This window comes from Tyto alba, unplaced genomic scaffold (genome assembly GCF_018691265.1).
Source record: "Tyto alba isolate M040663 unplaced genomic scaffold, T.alba_DEE_v4.0 Super-Scaffold_9, whole genome shotgun sequence".
Taxonomy (NCBI): domain Eukaryota; kingdom Metazoa; phylum Chordata; class Aves; order Strigiformes; family Tytonidae; genus Tyto; species Tyto alba.
The window spans coordinates 2,203,129-2,216,984 of record NW_024881330.1 but is presented as its reverse complement, the minus strand read 5'-3'; the positions used below and the strand labels follow the sequence as shown (position 1 = coordinate 2,216,984).

The window sequence follows — 13,856 nt, the reverse complement described above, 5'->3', positions numbered from 1 at the left end:
CAAAACAGGGTTTCCAACGGCCTTATTACTAGAAGACCACAGCAGTGGGCATGAAAAGCATCACTTGTGCTGGAGGAGCTCACGGATAGCTGGTAAACAGCAAAGCCTTGACGTGACATCCCCTGTCTGTTATCCCTCAGGGGTCTGCGTTTCACTGGACCCCACCTCCTCCCCATCCTGGGAAGATGACCAAGCCCGTAGCTGTGGGGCTGGACCATGGGTCCTGGCAGCCAGACGAGTCCCTTGTTCAAGGAACATAAACCCTACAGGAGGTGAAAAGACAGAGTAACTCCTCTTCAGAGACACAGAGGTGGGTTTAAACCCCCCTTAGATGGGAATAAACCAAGGACAGTGCTTTCAACACTGGGTTAATAGATAAAAGGGTGGTGGGGACTTTCTCCTGTCTAGCAAGCCAGGGTTAAAACAGCTTCTGACTTTTTCGGGACATAATTTGTAATTTTAAGGTGTTTCCCCTTTCATCAAACCCCCTGCACCAGCACCACCCTCAAAACCCTACCAGGTTTTTTAAGCCACCCCCAGTAAGTTGTTCTGCTGCAGTAGATCCTTTTCCCACCTACGATGTGGGAAACTCGTGACTCTGGTGCCAGAATTGCCTCCCCCTCTGATGAGATGTTTTCAGATGAGACGTGTGCTCCATCAGCAGGAGCCTGGTGCTTCCTCCCTCTCTGCCGAGAGGTTAGGGTGCTGGATCTTTCCCTGCTTGTCTTCTCCATCTGGACCAGGAGGTGGAGGGGTCCTGTAGGATCTGGGGAAGGGAGGACACAACGTGGACAGAAAGCACAAGAACTATTGCAAAAAAAAAAAAAAAAAAGAAAAAAGCTGACAGTAAAAAAGAACTTGTGGTCTTTCCAACCTCTATCCCTGCAGAGGGGAGCTCCAGGTGGGCTTGGGAGCTGAGACCATCTGCAACACCCTTCAGTCTGGGCATCCTGGGACCAGTTAACGCAGCTCTTACGGGCAACTTACGACCAGAGAGGAGGTGCAAAGAGGGTGTATTTTTATCCCTGATTGATTTCTAGGGCCCTTGAGACAGAGCCCACCAAACCCACAGAGGTTCAGCCCAGTTTCCTGCTTTTGAGGTTGAATTGTCCCCCTTTCGGAGCTTCATGCTCGATAATAAAAATCTCCTGACCCATAGATCAGCCCTTCCAGCATGGTGGGAAGGTGTTTTGATTTTCCCCTCCATTAAGTACACAACGGCTCTCTTAATAGAAGAGGAGAAGGTACCTGCAGTGTCGGGAGCCACGGCCATGTGCCTGCCTTCTCACTTCACGCCTCGTTGGCACCGTAACCCGTAATGGTTCCTCTGGAGCTGTCACCAGCTACAAATTAATACTCCAGCCTGTCCCTGGGGACAACTGAGGCAAAGCAGCTACTGGGCTGATGGCCCCCCACCCTAACGTGGTTTGGCTCTGGGACACGGCAGCTGTGCAAGGTGCTCCCACTGGTTGTTACGCTGAATTTGCAATTTGTTAGCGGGATCAGGCCCTTCAGCAGCCCCTGGTGCTGCTTTGAAACAGTCTCGGGTCAGGAGCGGGTCGGTTTGGGTGAAGGATGGGGCAGAGCAGGATTTCTCCTGCTCCCAAGAAGGGGAACGAGGCTATCCCCACTTGGCCCCTTGTCTGACGCTCACGCCATCCCGTGGAAGGTGTCATCCGCATTCCCACCTCCCACCTCTAGCCTTGTTGAGCACCCGTGTGCTCGATAATTAGGGTGCCCACAGCCCACCTTTCCTTTCCAGGCTGAGCCCACTGGAGGGCAGCAGCACCCTGTCCAATGCACCCACTCCTCCCACAGCACCAGCACCCCGCATCCACCCAGCCAGGCCGGCACCCCTCGACCCATGTTGACACCTGAAGGTGAGTAGAGCTGACCCTGGGGTGCTTTGGAGACCAGTGCATTGCCAAACATGGCATAAAAAGTAGTTTTAAACCATATATCCTGCAAAGTCCTTATGGGGGAAGGGTGCAAGAAATAAAGTCAAGCGTTAACAGGGCGGCATCCTCTGAGGTAGAGCACCCTGAGCTTGTAGCAAGCTCCATCCACCCTGCAAAGGAAGGATGAAATTTTGCTGGGAGCACTGGGAGCACCCATCCTGCTCCCACAAGCTGCCTTGGGGGCCCCACTGGGGCTGTGGTGGGGTATTTGCTCCCCTGGGCTGATCCTAAAATCTTTGCCAAGGTGCTGGCTGCGATTTGCGAGATCCCTTCTCTGGCCCTTGTTTTCCAGCTGTTTGGAGGTGCTAAAGCCCTCCTGTGTGACCTTGTGCGGCAATAAACAGCACTGGGAGGTTCATCAGACATGAAGCCACAAAAGAGGGGCTGTGCTGAAGGGGTATGAAGTCACCAGCACAGCAGAGCCAAGCGGGTCAAGGCTGGGCTTCAGGTCAAGGCGCTGGGAGCTGCAGGGAAGAGACCAGGAGGTTCAGAAGCTGGTGGAGATGTAAGCTGGGAGCGTTGCACTAGAGGGCAGAGTCAGTACATGCTGAATCCCGCTCCCCACAGCCCAGCCAGCCCTTCATCACCCCCCATCCGCCCCAGGACAGGGTGAGATGGTGCTCGAGTCCTGTTTTGTCGTGTACCCCCATGCATGCAGCGCCACGCAAGCGACTCTCTGCAAACCGCTCTACGTGCTCGCACCCAAGTGAGCTCTTGCTCTTACAGTTGCCTCGATGCTGCTCGACAGCAAGGCGGCTTGCATCTGCCCGGTGGGTAAAGTGCTTCTGGGAGGGGAGGGAAGGCAAACTGCCACGAGCAGGGACCTGCCAGTCACCTGCCTGTCCCCAGGGTCCCTCATCCTCAGCTACATCCTACCAGGGACAAAAACGGTGGCTGAAGATAGCCCCCCACACCATTCCTGGAAGGTCCCTGGGGACTGTTCGACCATTTCCTCATGCACAGGAGCAAGTGTCTCCTCCGTGGAGGAGGTCGGACGTGGCCCAGGGTGGGCCTGGTCTGGCAGTGGGGCAGGAGTGGGGAGGGGACCTCCTTTGATGACCTTGTGCCGTATTTTCTGTGGGACATGAGTGTTTCTGAAGGGTTCGTGCTCTGTATTCCAGAAGAGGATGGGGAAGGATGCTGGTCCTCCACTGGATTCATCCCCAGAACTTGTCTTGAGGTGTTATGGGTCACCTTTTCTAAGCTAGTAGCTATTGCACAACCCCTCCCTTCCTTATTTTAATCTGCAAAATTCTTACCCTAGGCAGAGTACAAAGCTGCCCCGCTTTAGGATTTGCATCCCCATATGAGGAACTGCCTCTGACCACCTCTTTGCAGCAGCAGCAACAAGAGATGGACAAGTTTCCATCTTGGACACAAACTCCACTGGCATAGGAGACCGAGGCCGAAGCAGAGATGTGGGGCTTTCACAGGCCACAGAATGCACTGGGAGACCAGTCTGGGTCTACAACAAGCCACAAGGGCAAGAGAGCCATGCTGTGGGGGCAAAATCATGCTGTGATGAAGGAAGGTCATGTTATGGAGCAAGGTGGGCGTGCTACGGGGCAAGGAGGTCATGTTGTGGTGAAGGAGGGTCGTGCCGTGGAGCAAGAGGCTCATGCTAGGAGGCAAGTGTGTCATGCTACGGAGCAAGAGGGCCGTGCTGTTGGTCAAGGACATCATGCTAGAGCACAACGGGGTTGTGCCGTTGGTCAAGGACATCATGCTAGAGCACAACGGTGTTGTGCCGTTGGTCAAGGACATCATGCTAGAGCACAACGGGGTTGTGCTGTTGGTCAGGGACATCATGCTAGACATCATGCTAGAGCACAACAGGGTTGTGCCGTTGGTCAGGGACATCATACTAGAGCACAACAGGGTTGTGCCGTTGGTCAAGGACATCATGCTAGAGCACAAAGGGGTTGTGCCGTTGGTCAAGGACATCATGCTAGAGCACAACAGTGTTGTGCTGTTGGTCAGGGACATCATGCTAGAGCACAACAGGGTTGTGCCGTTGGTCAAGGACATCATGCTAGAGCACAACGGTGTTGTGCCGTTGGTCAAGGACATCATGCTAGAGCACAACGGGGTTGTGCCGTTGGTCAAGGACATCATGCTAGAGCACAACGGGGTTGTGCCGTTGGTCAGGGACATCATGCTAGAGCACAACGGGGTTGTGCCGTTGGTCAAGGACATCATGCTAGAGCACAACGGGGTTGTGCCGTTGGTCAGGGACATCATGCTAGAGCACAACGGGGTTGTGCTGTTGGTCAAGGACATCATGCTAGACATCATGCTAGAGCACAACGGGGTTGTGCCGTTGGTCAAGGACATCATGCTAGAGCACAACGGGGTTGTGCCGTTGGTCAAGGACATCATGCTAGAGCACAACGGGGTTGTGCCGTTGGTCAAGGACATCATGCTAGAGCACAACGGGGTTGTGCCGTTGGTCAAGGACATCATGCTAGAGCACAACGGGGTTGTGCCGTTGGTCAAGGACATCATGCTAGAGCACAATGGGGTTGTGCTGTTGGTCAAGGACATCATGCTAGAGCACAATGGGGTTGTGCTGTTGAGCGCAAGCATCACCATGTGGGTCAAGGGTGTTGTGCTATGGAGCAAGAGGGTCATGGTGTGGAGCGAGGTAGACGTGCTAGAGGGCAAGAGGATCATGCTGCAGGGCAATGGGGGTCATGCTATGGAGCAAGGGGGTCATGCTGGGGTGGAAGGGGGCTTTCAGGGTCCTGGTACTCAGTGGGGATCCCTCATGGCTCGCAGCAAGCCCAGCTGGTGTGAGTTTGCTCTGCGTGGCTGGATGCAGTGGCTGGGCCGGGATTTGCCCTTACATTGAGCCAAACCAGCAACCTGCATGACCCTCCAGGAGCTGTGGGTCCCGCTCAGCTCCTGGGGACCAGGGGCAACCAAACCCTGCAGCATACAGAGGGGACCTTATCTGCAGCACCCAGGGGCAATAAATGCAAAGCAGCACTGTGGGGGTGCATCTCTCTGCTCTGCCTCCTCCCTCTTTCTCTCCTACCATGGAGCAACTCCTGCCGTGCCCCTAGACTCTCCCAAGAAACTCATCCTATTTTTTTTTTTTTCCCATCTCAGGAGCAGCCCTACTCTTTTTCCCTGCAGTCACGAAAAGCTTCCTTCTCCAGGGCCCAGTCTTTAATGGGAAGGACAGAACTGAGTCGTTCAGAAATGGCTCCTGAATCTTTAATAAAGCAAACATTGCCTGGGCCATAAACATATGATGACAGCAACAGAGGCTCTCAAGCTTATTGCCTGGCCGCTAGTTCTTTACTTAACTCTGCTATAATGGCTTTAATAGCCCGGGAGGGAGCTGAGGTGAAAGTCCTATTAAAAAATGTATTTCCGAATTTAATTGAGGCTCCATCTGTGGGGAAAGACAGAGAAGAGGTCGCTCCACAAGAGAGCTATGAAAAAAAAAAAAAAAAAGACCTCCCTCCACCTTCCCCGACTCCTGCCCTGCCCGGTTAGTGCCCAGCAGCAAATCCCACCCCAGATGGTGGCCCTGGGGACATGGGATCTTCAGAGTGTTCCCTCCCTGCTAGAGATCACCAGTCCCCTGGGACTGTCCCTTGCATGAAAGGGGAAACCTTCATTTGTGATCTATCCCCTCTGGCTTTGCAAGGGTGTCCCCTTGACAATCAGCCAGGACACGTGTCTATGTGGTCCACAAAGCCCATCAGTGTGTGCAGGCAGCACCACCATCCTTACTGGGCAGCACTGGCCGCCATAGTGGCCTCGCCAGAAGTGTTGCCTGGACAATCAATCTGACTGCCTCCCCACTCATCTGACCTGAACAAGGCCCTCCAGCCACCCATCAGTCCATCCAGCTGCTCCCATAGGATCCTAGACACCTGGTTGCATCTACATACACATATATATTGGCATCATCAATTCTTTTACTTCAGCTCCATCAATATCCATCCATCCATCCATCCATCTACTCATTCACCTCTATCAGTCTATCTGACCACCTCTCTACCTACCTATTTATCCATCCATCCATCCATCTGTCCATCTACATATCCATCAGTCAGCCTATCCATCCATCTAGCTATCTCTCCATCCATCTCTCCATTCATCTACCTACCAGTCCATCTATCCACCTATCTACCTATCAGTCTATCTATCCATATATCTATCCATCTCTATCCTTCCATTGATCCATCTGTCCATCCATCTATCTCTCCATCTTTCCTGTCACCCAGCACTCAGCTTTTCTCCATCCAGGGAAGATTTGTACTCTGAGACCTTCAGAACCCTTTAAAGAAGTCACCAGGGATGAGCCCAACACTTCAGGCTGCGAGACATCCCCGTATCCTGGATCACCACTGTTTGGGGCTAGACACCCTGAGAGAGGGTTTTTTTCTCCCCAGAGGAGTGTCTGTTGGAAGAGAGATGAATAAATGGACAAACAGACAAGGAGGCAGATGGATGGCAGATAGGGAAAGGAGGAACGAAAGACGAAACAGTTGGGATCAGGCTGGGAGACATCCCTGTCCGCTCGAACCGTGCCGGCGTGTGGGCTCGCAAACAGCCACTTTAATTAGTGATGAAGAAGAGGGGTTGGGAGAGGAGGAATTCACTCCTTCCTCCACCCCTTCCCTGCGTCCTCTCCTGGCGAGCATTACCCTGAGTCAGCAGATCTGCCGAGGTCACGCCACCCGCTCTATTAATTGGATTAATAAAGATGTACGTCACTGAGGTAATTACCCACTAATTGGGGATGACAAGGTTGTCAGGGTTTGTCCCTCGAAGGGACAATTTCCCGTCCCCAGCCCTCCCCTTCCCCAACACGCACTGAGTCAATCGCATTAATTAAAAATCAGAGAGTCCATAACCTTGTGCTGCCAAGCCCCGGGGAAATTGCTGCCTCCAGAGCCATGTGACAGGACAGGGTGGTGGCATCTGCCACCTCCGGCCACCAGCTCAGCTGGGGAGCACGGCCCAGGCTGCCAGCACCCAGGCAGCAAGTTGGCAGGGTCTCAAAGTTCCCTTCTCCTCCCCTGCGTCCCGCATTAACCCTTTGAAGATGCTGTGAGGTACCAAGAGGGAACGCATCGTTGACTACGTTGACGTGCAGCACCTCTCATGCCATAATATCCGGGAACACAAGGCCTTTGACTTTTTGAAAGAAAACCAAACTACACCATCACCCCCCCGCTTCCCCCATAACATGCAGGTAACTCTTTCAAAAAAGGCAATGCCAATTTAAAACGTTTCATTTAAAAAAAAAAAAAAATTTCCCTGAGGAAAGATCTCAGCTTGATGATATCTCGGTGATGAAACATTTCCATTCCCGGCCCTCTCCCTGGAGGGAATCCCTGCTGTCGGCTGTGAACTGTCTCTGCCTCTCCCTGGACTTCTGCCTCAGTGGGGATGTCCAACGTACGTCCAAGCGCCTTCTCCCTCATGGCCAAAATGCCCCGGGGAAGCCTGGTGCTGAGCCCTGCACAGCCGGACGCTGAATCCTGCAAGCAGCAAGCTGTGCCCTGATGTTCTGCACAGCTGGATGCTGCACAGCTGGATGCAGAGCTGCGCGAGGCCGGCGGTGCGTCCTACATGGGGATGAGGCGTCTTGCGCGGCCGGATGGGACTCTGACACAGCTGGATGCTGAGGTCTGCACATCTGGATGATTCGGAGCTGTGCGCAGGCTGATGCTGGGGCTTAGACAGGCATGAGGAGCCTGGCACAGCTGGACGGTGAATCCAGCACATCTGGAAGCTGCACAGGCTGGGACGGGGTCGGGTGCCACGAGATTGCGCGGCCTCAACACCGCTGGAAGCGCTGAGCTTTGGGGTCACAGACTCGTCGAGGCAGGGGGGCTGTTCCCACGGCGGCGGCAGGGGGGGGGGGGGGGGGGCACGGCAGTAAAATCGGCCCTGCCAAAACGAACACGATCGCCACAGTTTTGTTTTTACTGTTAGCAAGGCAAGAAAATTCGCCGCGGAGGGCGAGCAGTGGCTGCACAAAGGCATGTGAGCAAAACCAGTGAGTCACCGCCTGGCAAAACTCAAAAATTAAGAGCAGGTGGTGGGACTGGGAGGACTGGGGGGGGGTTCAGTGTCTGTTCCCATAGTGGGAACAGCTGGTTAGACTGGGTTCGTGGCTCTGAGCTCTGTGAAAAACAGGGAGGAGGGTTACGTGGCTTGCAAGGACACAAGGCTAGGGGGAGGTATGTTTGGATTCAGTTCAGCCCTGCGTGAATATTTTGCTTTTCCCCGTGTCTAGTTGGCTTGGCCCCCAAATCTCTGGGGCTTTCTTGGAGCAGTCCATTCTGCAGAGAGGGGAAACTGAGGCACGTGGGATCAGCTGGCTGGGCTGGGTCTGCTGCTGCCCCTTATCTTCTCTAATCGCCAGGTTGAGGGACGGGAGGTGGCGTTTCCTCAGCTGCTTATGCAATATAACCAAATCATTTAATCCCTGCTGAGCCAAAATCAGCCTTCCTGTCCAGGCCCCTTACTGAGGAGAACACAGATATATTAAAGTGCATATTAAATTCCTTGAACAGCCATTAAAAACTGCCGTACGTGTGTAATGCTACTAAGCTAATGTTTCCATAGAGACTTGGACTTCTTAATTACCCAATTTGGGCTGTGTTTACTTTCTCCTGACTTTTTTTTTGTTTTCTCTTTTATTTAAATCAGACCGAGGCCAACATGATTGGTTCTGTGATTTAAGAGAAAACTGTAGCTGGATGTGGCATCTTCACTGTGGCCTTTTCCCTTCCACATTCACAGCGAAAGGCTGCAGGAGTTGTGCCATGTTGATGTTACCTCCACCAAAACTCAAGAGAAAGGGATGGGAAAGGAGGCTGGGAAAGCGGGAAAGTCAACAAGCTGAATTTCTATCCTGGTACCAGGACAGGTATAACAGATGATGCATCGGGTAAATTTGGAAGAAGGTTTTTGATCTCCCCACCGAGGACCTGGCTGTTCAAAGGAGACTGGGCTCTCCTTTCCACGTTTCCCTTGGCAGAAAGGCAGACGATGAAAATATGATTAGAGGAAGAGATTAGCACAGGCTCAGGAAGCCTTTGAGCAAAAGCTCATCCCCGAAGGATACACCAGCGTGCCCTGGTGAAAAGGCAAATAGTGAAGAAGCAGCAGCGTTATTTTCCCCAAATCCCTCTGGGGATACCTGCAGAGGATGAGGAGGCCAGAGGAATTTCACAGGGCCCGTAACGGCCCTTGGATTCTGCTTTTTAACCCAAGAGCTGCTTTTTGAGAGCTCTGGTCTAAGTAGGGCAGGAGACACTGATGTGGGGCCAGCGGGTGCGGAAGGAGAGTGATTACCCAAACGATAAATCAGCAGTGCGGGGCTGATGATATAATAATGGCGATCTGATGTCATCTCAATTCTGCCCATTGATTTTTTTTTTTTCTTCCTTTTTTTTTTTTTTTTTTTTCCCTCTCCATGAACTGGCTTTTCCCATCCATTACCCTGCCCAAGCCCACACCGCTGCTGCTGCTGCTGCGGCGGCTCTTGATATCCAGAGCTATTGACTGAGTCCCAACACCATGCTACGGTGACAAAGAGCAATGCTTGCATGGGTGCAGCACCCTGGGGGTTTCCTCGGAGGGGACACCCTTGCTGAGGCACCAGGATGCTCCTTGTGAGCTGTCAGAGCAACCCAGTTGGTCTTTTAAACCTCACCTGCAGAGAACAGAAGAGTCTTTGCTCACAGCTGGGCTCGGATTTTGTTCAACGCTTGGCCCATGAGCTTCCTTTGGTCCTGTCCATGCTCTTCTTTTCCTTCTGCTGCTGCAGGTGAGAAAGAACCATCTCTCAACCCTGGCAGGCAGCATCTGGGTGCATGTCTAGGGCGAGAGGAGATGGGAAGTGAATCAGCACATCTCCTTGGCGGAGGCATTTAGAATATCCTCAAGCCCTGGTTGGGGGTTTGGGCATCCGTGCTTTAGCGGGAGCTGCTTATTTCATGTTTCTCCTGGCTGTGGCTGCAGGTTTCAGCCCTGCTGTCAACCCTCCCCATTCCTTTGAATGCACGTTCCCCATCCACAGGCAGGTCAACGTCCACACTACGCTGACACCCACAGCTACCGCCCCATGCCATGAGGACAACCCAAGGCCAGGCTTGGCTGGAACCCCACCACCTTCCCCATCACCTTGCAGCATCCTTTCAGGGAGGATTTTCCCCATCCCAGCATCCAGGCTTCAGCAGGAAAAGGACCGGGTAAGCCGGCTCCTCCGGAGCAGACGGGTTTCCATTAGAAATGCAAGGACGAACATTAATCCTCAGGCTCTGCCAAGTCTGGCTTTGCCAAGCACAAGCATGAGCTCAGGGCAAGGAGCAGCTCCCCAGCTTGATCCCCCCACCCACCTCCTCCCCCTCCTCCACCGCTCCACAGTCTTTCTCCCCCCCCCCCCCCCCGCCAACCTCACGGACGGGGAACAGCGCTGACCCCCCACATCAGATCAGGCTTTCCAAGGGGACAAGACCTATCACACAACTGGGGTGATACCAGGCAGAGTTTCAAATTAAAAATCTGGAATGAAAACTATGGGTGTGAAGATGCTTTTTGGCTGGTTTTCAAGCACTGAAACCCCGCGCCAATCCCCGGGGGGGGAGCTCACGAGGTGAGCCCCACCAGGATGTCCCTGCTCTCCTGGACCCCAGCTCCTCCTCCTGCCCCTGTCCCCATCCCCAGGCTTTCCGAGCCTTGAGGAAAGGCTGTGAATACCAAGCTCACCTGGGGAACTGAAAAGTGGTGAGCAAGGAGCAGCTGATGGATCGGCTGAGCTGCTGCCGGCAATTTCATGCAGGGTAAATCCATTTATCACCCCGGCATGAGGAGGGGAGCCACCGGCAGCACGAGCAGCCAGCAGATGAGCACATCTGTCACCGGTAGGCAGGGGGGACTCCAGGGCCTCCCCTGTACCAGAAAACCCTGAGCAATATCCTGATTCCCAGGGAGAGGCACCTTTTTGGGGGACGGAGCTACAGTGAGGGATCATGGCTTGTGGTGCTCATGAACCTCCATCCTCCTCCCTTCCCCGGGACACGACCGAGGGTGATGGTGGGGGTGGAGATGAGATTTCACAAGAGCCGGTAGCACAGTGGGTGAAATCAAGAGCAGTGGAGCAAATCAGTGGGCTGGGGAGGGACAGGGGTGTCACACTGCAAGATGGGATTCCCCAGTAGCTCCAAGGGCTCCTGGGTTGCCCAGAGGCTTCGGGACTGGTGTACCCAAGGGCTGAGCAAGGTCTTTTTGAGACTTTTCTCTCTCTCATGGGCCACCGGCACATTGCTGGTGGTGAGGTGCTGCACAGGACTCTCCACCCCATAGCATCTTGTCGCCCTGGCAGCGGTTTCTCAGCCCCTTTTCTCCCTGGAGTTTACCCAGACCCCACTGAAAAAAAGCAAAAACAAAAACAAAAACCAATACACAGAGCTCTGGGATGCATCCCCTTGCCTCTTCATATGTTGGCATCTGCTTTTCCATCACCCTCCGTTGCTGCAGTGGGTTCCTGTTTCCCTACCTGCCTGGATGGCCCCCAAGGGACAGGTTCAGAGCCATATGGGCACAGGACGAGCATGTCGGAGCCCCCATTCAAGCAACATCTGAGCACATTCCCCTCCAGCTCTCTGTGTGTGCACAGTGCATGCTTGCAACATGCCAGCATGCTTCGCTGCAGGCATGCACGTGGGCCTGCCATCCCCCCCCCCCCCCACCCCCCCTCCCTCCAAGCATGCAAATATGCTTCTGTGCATGTGGGAAGATGCTTGTGCGTGCAAATCCATCTGCAGAGGGTCTTGTGCAGCCCACAGGCCCCCGGCGGGGCATTTTTTGGGGGGGGTTCACGGGTGTTATGGTGCCTGCTCCTTTCAGAGGAAGCTGTGTTTCGCGGAGTGAGCACTTTGTAGCGTGCAATGTTAAGGCTGCAGTGGGAATTGCTCTCTGATATTGAACAGGTAAATAAAGCACGGCTTGGAAAAAGCTTCTAGAAATGAACTGCTTGCAAGACAGCCTTCCCTGGGGGGTCCTTAACCCACAGCCCTCCTCTCCACCCCGAGACCAGGGTGAGGGGCTGCCAGCCCCACAGCATGGAGGCCTGAGCAGCCCTCAATCCTCTTAACCCTTCCCTCATCCCTCTGCATCCTCAGAGAACGTAAAGTGCTCGTGCGAAACTCGGGGCCAGAAAGTGCAAGACCAGAGAGGTCCACCTCAACAGGGTGGTGATGACCCAGAATGGTCTTAGAGACCTGCACAGCCTCAAACCTCCTCGTGTGCCCCCCTCCGTGGGGCTGCCTTGCTTTGGGAGCAGATTCGGAGGGGGAAAATTCAGGATTTTGGAGGCCAGAGGTGTCTGAAGAGCACGCCCAGCACAGCTTTGTGTCCTGAAGCACCAGCTCTCGGAACCCCTTTCTGCAACCAAGGTGCAGGGTAGGGATGAACCCCATTTCCCAGAACATCCCGTAGCGGAAGGGGGACTTTTTCAGGGGCAGCCCTGCTGGGAAATAAACCCCAGCATCCTGCTCTTTTCCCATTAGCCACCCCACTCATGTTTTCCCCCCATACGACCTCTCCCCACGGGGTCTTTACCTTGTGCCCATCCCTGTTTAATGCAAGGCTTCACTAGCAATAGCCAGGAAGAATTTTCGTGACGTGACGGGATTTGCATGGATTTAAATCAAAAGAGACCGGGTGATGTCCCCCCAACCTCACCATGCAAGTGCCACCGCTTGTGCTCCTGTAACCCCAAAAACCCCACAACCAGAGAGGTCCCAGGCACCTGCCCCAATCCTATATTTATGGAGTAGCAACACACTCATCCCCACATGCACCCCTTTCCAATCTGATCCCCGCCTTTCTCCACGATCCTACCTGGTTGTAAAACGGTTACATCTCCACTGAAAGGGATCCGTGGCCGATAGTATATCAGGATTTTCACCTCCCCTTGGGGATCCATTTGTGGCATTATTGCTGTAAGGTAGACGGTTGTTACTACACGCAGGGTGGCCCTTACTTATGGCATTTAGACAGATTAATAGTAGGTTTCCTTCAAAATATTAAATGAAAATATTATTTATAAAAAAGAAAAAAGGCAAGGGAAAGGGAAAGGGAAGGGGAAAAGGAAAGGAAAAAATGAAAACCCTCCAAAGCCTGCATAAACCTCCACCTGAAGAAGGAATTGGGAAATGGAGTTTATTACTAAACAAAAATTTCCAGAAAAAGTGGTGTTTGGATGGTCTTTAAAAGCCTAAATCCCACTGACCCTTTTAAGATATTAATTAGGTGTGTTTGTTCAAAACTAACCAACTCATTTCCTCTGGTTGCTTTTTAAAAAGTGTTTTCATATATCAAAACCTTGGAAGTTGAGGCTTTGCATTTTCATTTTCTCACTGAAAACATGGAGAATTTCAAGAAAAATAAACACGAATGGGCGGAAGCACCGCTTGCAGGTAAGCCAGTAGGTTCTCATGCCCTTATCACTGAACTTACAAACTGCTTTGGTAGTGCAAATGGGGTGCAAAAAAGTGGCTGATCTGATCCACTCTGGTGTTTAAAACCAGAGGGTTTCCCCTGTTTGTGATTGCACCGTGACTTTGCACAGAGGGTGGGAAACACAGGGTATATGTGCATGAATGTGTATATTGGCCCTTGCAGAGCTGAGGGGTTATATAGGTTGGTGAAGAAGCTATAGCTGCCTTGGGGCAAGGCAGTTTTGTGAATTCACTCTGGGTTTTTTCCACCTTAAACCCAAGGGAAGTGATGCACCTGTTTGTCCAGAGGAGAGTGAGAACCTTCTGCTCGTGTGAGCTTGCTGCTCTCCCTGCCAACACTCAGCTGCGAGTGCAACCAGCTCAGCAGAACGGGCACAAACCCCGCAGGGCTGCCGGC

General features: G+C 53.1%; 1 protein-coding gene across 4 annotated transcripts in view; it reads left to right on the top strand.

The window, feature by feature from the left end:
• The window catches only part of RHPN1 (rhophilin Rho GTPase binding protein 1), a 43,038-nt gene extending 31,699 nt beyond the window's left edge, over positions 1 to 11,339 (top strand). Inside the window, exons 16-18 of one of the 4 annotated variants that reach the window (XR_006164703.1) lie at positions 141 to 310; positions 1,763 to 1,880; positions 9,445 to 11,339. The gene's annotated coding sequence lies outside the window, so the exon portion shown is untranslated. The other 3 variants (XR_006164704.1, XR_004409824.2, XR_004409825.2) reach the window with 3 other exon arrangements.
• Positions 11,340 to 13,856: the final 2,517 nt, after the last annotated feature.